This window comes from Alexandromys fortis, unplaced genomic scaffold (genome assembly GCF_014885135.2).
Source record: "Alexandromys fortis isolate MF-2015 unplaced genomic scaffold, M_Fortis_MF-2015_v1.1 scaffold_24, whole genome shotgun sequence".
Lineage (NCBI taxonomy): Eukaryota > Metazoa > Chordata > Mammalia > Rodentia > Cricetidae > Alexandromys > Alexandromys fortis.
In genome coordinates this window covers 4545673-4552772 of record NW_026067906.1, presented here as the reverse complement: position 1 = coordinate 4552772, position 7100 = coordinate 4545673, and positions in this window count along the sequence as shown.

Genomic DNA, 7100 nt, shown 5'->3' with positions numbered 1-7100 from the left:
GATTGAATTGAAGAATTTATAGTTATAACTTTAGTTTTTCTTAGTTATTGTAACACCCGGTTTTGATGTTACACCCTCGGTACAGTTCGCGCAGCTGTACCGAATGCGAGCCCGGGCAAGGGCCTGGAGATTGAACTCAAGACACAGAGACCAGGGTCATTTGATAGGAGATCAAGCGAATGCCGTTTATTCAGACTTGGGGAAGCCCTTTTCTACCTAACTGCAGCACAAAGATCTCACCACCCAGGGAGGTGGGAAATAAACACACAGGAAGCTTAGTTAACAAATAACAAACTGTCACCGCCAATGCACCCCAGGAATAAGGGAGACCAGGGGCCCACAGTTATGACAAAAGATAAAGTAGTTAGAAATATTGTAACTGTAATTATTGATTTATACTTATTTTGTTATATGTAATTTTACCATGTCAAAGTTAAAAACCTTCCTTTTTATTTAAACAGAAAAAGGGAGGTTATGTGGGATTCCTTTCTGTATACTGTGAATACCATTGGTTAATAAAGAAACTGGTTTAGCCTGATAGGGTAGAGTAGAGGTAGGCAGGGGAAACTCAACTGAATGCTGGGAGAAAGGAGGCAGAGTAAGAGAGAAGCCATGGACCTTCTGGTGACAGACATGCTGGAGCTTTGTAGGGCATCAGCCTTGCAGTAAAATATAGAATAATGGAATGGATTAAATTAAGATGTAAGAGTTAGCTATTAAGAAGTTAGAGCTAATGGGCCAAGCAGTGATTTAATTAATATAGTTTCTGTGTGGTTATTTTGGGTCTGAGCAGTAGAAACTAACTAGTGGCCTCCCTACTCTACTTAGGTATATAATCTGGGACAAACTGTCACACTTATTTAAGTTTCTTTAACCTCCTTTAGCCAGAATTGTATCCAGAATATTATTTGATGGCATTGATGATTTTCTCATTTTTGTAACATTTCATAATTTTGGACCAAACTATTTCCTCTGCAAACTTTTTATTAAATTTTTTTTTACTTATGGTTTGCTATGACTAGTTTAAGATGAAATTTTCTAGGCAAAATAATAGATATTATACACTCCAGATTTAATTCCCAAAGAACATTATCACATGTTTATTTTCTTACTGTTGATGTTAAATTTGAAAATGAAATTATAGTCTAATTTTCCACTAAAATGACAAATATTATTTTCTCTCGCAAGCACTTTTCTTTTCTTTCAATACTTATTAACAAAATCTATCTTTCTTATTTCACATATCAATTCCAGTTCCTACTCCCTCCCCTCTTCCTTCTCCCTCCAACTTCATAGCCCTCACACAATTCACTCCTAAGAGAGGATAAGGCTTCACATGAGAAGTCATCAAAGTCTAGCACATTGCTTTGAGGCAGGACTAAGGCCTTCCCCATTATTTCTAGGCTGAGCAAGTTATTGCTCCAAAGAGAGTGGTTTCCAAAGAGCCAGTACAAGCAATAAGTATAAATCCTGGTCTCACTGAGAGTGGCCCCACAGACTGCCCCAGCCATACACCTGTCACTCACACTCAGAGGGCATAGTTTGGTCCTATGCTAGTTCCACTGCTTCCAGACCAAAGTCAGTGGGCTCCCATTAGCTCAGGTAAGCTATTTCTGTGGATATCACCGTCATGTACTTGACCTCTTTGCTCATATTATTGATCCTTCCTCTTTTCTGCTGCAAATCTCTGACCTGCATCTGCTTCCATCAGATGCTGGATAAAGTTTTATAATGATATTTGAGATAGTTATCAATTTGACTGCAGGACAAAGCCAGATCTTGCACCCTCTCCAGAATTGTTTAGTGTCTTAACTAGGGTCATCCTTATAAATCCTTGAAAATTTCTGTAGTGCCAGTTTTTTTTTTTCTAGTCCCGTAATGACTTCCTCAATAAAAATATCTCTTTCATTGCTCTCCCTCTCTGTCCTTCCTCCATCTAGATTATTTTGTTCCTTCAAGTTGTCCCTCTCCTTCTCTCCTCCTCCTTCCCTTGATCCCTACTTTCTTCAACCCTACCCATGCGGCCAGCATTCCCAGAAGATTCAGTCTACCTTCCCTTCCCAGAGGGATCCAAGTATGTTTCTTTTAAGGTTCTCCTTGTTACTTAACCTATCTGGGTTAATGGACTATGGGATCTTTATCCTCTGACAAGCACTTTTCTAAGATAAAGACACAAGAACATTGAATATTTGCTCAAAGTCCAAATCTTTTCCTGGATTCACTTTGCATTGGCAATTTTTGTCTGATGGAATTTATGCTATCATAACTCAAACAGTGAATTTTCCAGTTCTCTTTCTCCCGCCATTTACCAGTTGGTTCTCTAAGTTATTGTGGAAAAGTGCCACTAGGTATTGTTGATTGGTTCAGCTGATGATATTTCATGAGTTTACTCATAGAATTTAGTTTTGTCCATTTCCCATAGATTGTTATGCCCTGTTCATTTTATTATACTTTTTGTGTTGTTTTGTTTGAAATAGGTGTGAGGAGGATACACTCCAGGAAAAGAGTTGCACTTCCCCAAAAGGAAAGCAAACCCCAAAATGTGTCATGGCCATGGATCCAGGGCTGGCCTCAGACCCCAGACTGGAGTGGCTCTTCTGCATTGAAAAGTATTTCATGCATTGCCACTCCAATTTTATTTAACTCTTCTGCAGTTCCAAGTACAAGAGCTTGGCTACATGATGGTACATTGTGGCTGGCAATGCTGACAGTTTTCTGCTGAAATCTGTAAAGAACCAGAGTTGGTCCTTGTGAAACATTTTTCTAATTTTTCCAGAAGTTCCCTTGCAAAACTTGTCCTTTTTTAAAAATAAAATTGGGAGGCTGGAAGGAAGAAAGGTTTGGAAAAAAATCCCTTTCTGTTTACCAGGGTAGGTTTCTCAGTTTTTCAAAGTTATCCTTCCAGTGTGCAGTTACTTACCTTCATCTTAGTATTCCACAGAATTATCAAGTGCATCCCTCACTTTGGTTGAACTCTTCACAGTTGTGTCTTGCAAAATCATTAAGGGTTAATGAGTTATTTTGTATTATTTCATAATATCTTAACATCAAGGAAGAGCATTCTATTCTATTTGTTTTTAATAAACTACTTTTACTCTAATACATGTGCATGAGTGAGTGTGTACATGTGTATGTGTGCATGCATATGTGTGTGTGTGTGTGAATGTGTGTTTATGTACAAGAATGATGTGTTCACAGAGGCCTGCGGAGGACATAAGAACCCCAAGACCTGCAATTCTAGACTGTTGTGAGATGTGGGAACTGGTAAGGAAATCGAACACTGGTCCCCTGGAGAAAAATGCTCTTAAGCAGCCTAGCCATCCCTCCAGTCACACGTAGGCCAATTAAAAATAACTGAATGCCAAATGTTGCTCCCGATGAGATTCTTAAGACCACACCTACAGGGTATTTAAGTCCCAGTTCCCCAACAACCCCTGACCTTCAGAAATGGAAGATCATGGCAGTCCCCATCCCAAAGTACATTTTCCCCAAGTTACCTAGTTACCTTAAAGTGCTATAGCCTTGGAGCCAGCTCTACAAATCTACAATCACACCATGTGTCTAAGGTTTTGGTGTGATAGTCGAGTACACAGAAAAAAAGCAGGCAGACACCCCATCAGCCTCTAACCTCTTGTTTATCCTGTTGAAACACATTTTTTTCTTCAATCAAAACTGTTTCTTTTGGGTACTTTCTGATACTAGCATTTTTCTAAGAAATGATTTGGAGGGGGAAGTTGATAATCACTTATAGTCTGGTTTTCAGAATATTCTATGATTGTTCCATCAAGTAGACATGCTCTCAGATGACTCTCAATGGATCATAATTTTGTTTAACTACTTCATGTTGAGAGTTGGCAAGGTCTGGGGCTTATTTTAAGCTATTAAAGCGTGTCAATGGTCAGGGGTATGCGTTTACAATTATATCATCTCAAACAAGTCTCCAGCTCAGTAGACTTGAGCAACAGAATCTTCTGCTGGCTGAACACTTTTCCCATACAATGAGAAGAGTCCAGGAAAACACACACACACACACACACACACACACACACATAAAATAAAACAAACAAAAACATGATTTAAAATCTTTAACACTCTCTTCACACTTTCTAAGTTCGTTTTAAGTTTCCAAAATGACTTCAGAAAAATTTCTAGTTTTGAACTTTTAAATTTTCCCCAAAGATAAGTAAATTAAGCAAAATAAAAACTAAGAGAAATCTTTATAGAAATGCAAATACGTAGTACTGTGCATGAGGCATGTTGGGTCAGTCAGATTTTCATTTCTAAGATAATGTATCTGAAAAAAACATTCATCTTAAATTTGGTTTATGGTTTCAGAGATTCCTATCTGTTGTCATTGATATTCTATTGGCTGTTTCGTTTCCAGGCATGTAGTGAGCCACATTGTCTATGCAGCGATCTATGCAGATAGACTATTTAATTCAGGGGCCAGAATACGAGAAAGAAAAGACAGAACCAAGGAGTCCATGACCAGTATATACATTACAGGCCCTCAATGATCTACATCTCTAAGCAGATCACACTCCCTGAAGATGTCATCATCTCTCAAAAATGCCGCCAACAGGTACCAAGCCATCTTCAAGGATTTTTTTCCAATGCATCAGAAACACAAACTGTTCCATATGCTCATGGTCAAATGAGCAGAACAGGTGCACTACACTTTCCACAATGTTTGCTTTGAATGAAGTGCTTAGTGTCAATTGCAGATCAGTTTTAGAAATATTTACAAAAACTGAAAGGCAAATGGTAGTGACTGATATGGCAGACTGCGAGCAAAGATGGTGTCCTGGAGATGGAAGTTGCCACCAACATCTCTAGGGCAGGAGCTAGGCAGAGACTTGAGGAGGGTGGGTTTCGCTGCTAGTTTCTGCGACAGACTTTATTTCCCAGCACAGTCCTTTCATTTTTGACTCTATCATTTCATAAATTAAATTGTGATTGAGAAATCCTTACAGAGGGAACTGTGATGTGATTTATCTCCGTATACTCATCCAATTACCATTTAACGTGCTTCTACTCAGTGCTAGTATTGCTGATAGAGCAGTGGCTACAATTTATAAAATCCCAAAACACGCCGGGCGGTGGTGGCACACGCCTTTAATCCCAGCACTTGGGAGGCAGAGGCAGGCGGATCTCTGTGAGTTCGAGACCAGCCTGGTCTACAAGAGCTAGTTCCAGGACAGGCTCCAAAACCACAGAGAAACCCTGTCTTGAAAAAGCAAAAAAGAAAAAAAAATCCCCAAACACATGGGCTTTGAGTCTAATGGAAGACATAGAGAAGGAAATGGACGAGTAAAATACACGATAAGGAAAATTAAGATGTTCTCAAGATACAGATGAAGATTCTGCACCCATGCAAGCGGTTCTAGTGAAGCACGATCAATAAAAGCTCAGGGAAAGAAATTGGGGTTCAACCCGAAGATTCCAAGAGCAAAGTAGTCAGCCACTAGATCTTACCTGGAGCCCAGTCTTCAATGGCAAGCTTGCCTTCTGAAATCTCAGAATAAGACTGTATGTTGAGAGCTGTTTCCTCCTGTTTTTTAATCTTCCCTAAGGCTGGGATTGAAGGCGTGCACCTAATAATTAAAGGCACGCACTGCCTTGTTTCTATGGCAACTAGTGTGGCTATTGGGAATAAAGGTGTGTGTTGTTATGGCTTCTGAGATTAAAGATGTGTGTTACCATAATCTGTTCTACAAAGCTAAGCAGTGGGACTGTTTTACTCTCGGATCTTTAGGCAGTCTTTATCTATCAAAATGTAATTGAAATGCCACTACACTTCTAGGTTCTGCAAAGGTCACTAATTTGTGCAGTGGGACCTTTGTCAGATACGTAGCACTCTTAAGAAGAAAACAGGTACCAAAATCCAAAGTTGTGTGTTTGTAGCCGCTAATCATGGGAACTATGGGTTATCTGTAATAGCCATCTTTAATCCTCACTGCATTCCTTTGAACAAGCAACTGAAGCCAAAAGAAGTTGTTTCTCCCCCCCCCCACACACACTCCCTCATGGACACAGCATGACTAAGATGTAAAACCAGCCAATTGTTTCTAAAGGTAGGACTTTTAACTAATATTACAATGATAAGCTAAAACCAAATATGCCAGAGTAGGGTGGGTAGTCGACCAGTTGTCTACTTTTTCTAGTTGAGCTACTAACCCAACCTGCATTTTCTAGTCATCTTTAGGCTCTGCAAATTCTTTTTAGAATATTTATTTAGTCATTAGGTTGTGGTGAAAAACTGACTCCTGGTTGTCTCATATTTCATACGAATGTGGTTTTAATCTCATTTTTCTAGAATGAAGCTAGATTCCTGTTTTTACTTCATGCTTCTTGACTATTCCCATTGATAATACCTAAGATGTCACATTCTGTCTTAATTTTGAACTTCAGCATGTTTTCATCCTGTTTATCTTCTCACCAGACATTTGTTTTAACTATACATCTTTTTCTAGGTGGGGTCTAGGGAGTGTAATTCAGTGTGATTAGAAAACACTGAAATGTCTCTATCTTATGAGATGCCATGAAATCTCCTAGACATAGTGCTATGTCAAGACCTTTTGGTATTGGAATCACCCTGTGACCTCACTATCTCTGTAGCCAAGGTTCACAGCAATTCTTCTTAGATGCTAAGATAAGAGTATGCTGCCTTCTTCAAGTGTCAGATTACTTTGGAAATACCAGAGATAATGCTTCTCTTCTGTCTAAATTGTTCATAGAAGCTATGTGTTTTTCTAAGATAGGAAGAAATAAATAAAAGAAAGTGATTTCCTCTAACAGTAAGTATTTTAAGAATAACTATAATCACAATGAACCTATGAGAATAAACTCTGTGATATACAGTCATATTTTATTCTAAAAATTTCTATCACAACTCATTTTTATGTATGTAAAAACAAAAAATATATACGTATCATATGTTTACATTTTTTCTTTTGCTTAATTTGTCCAATCTCAAGTTCTGGGAAGCCTTACATTTAATAATTGCACACACACACCACACACACACACCACACACACACACATCACACACACACAAACACATACACACACACACATATATATATGTATGTGTATATATA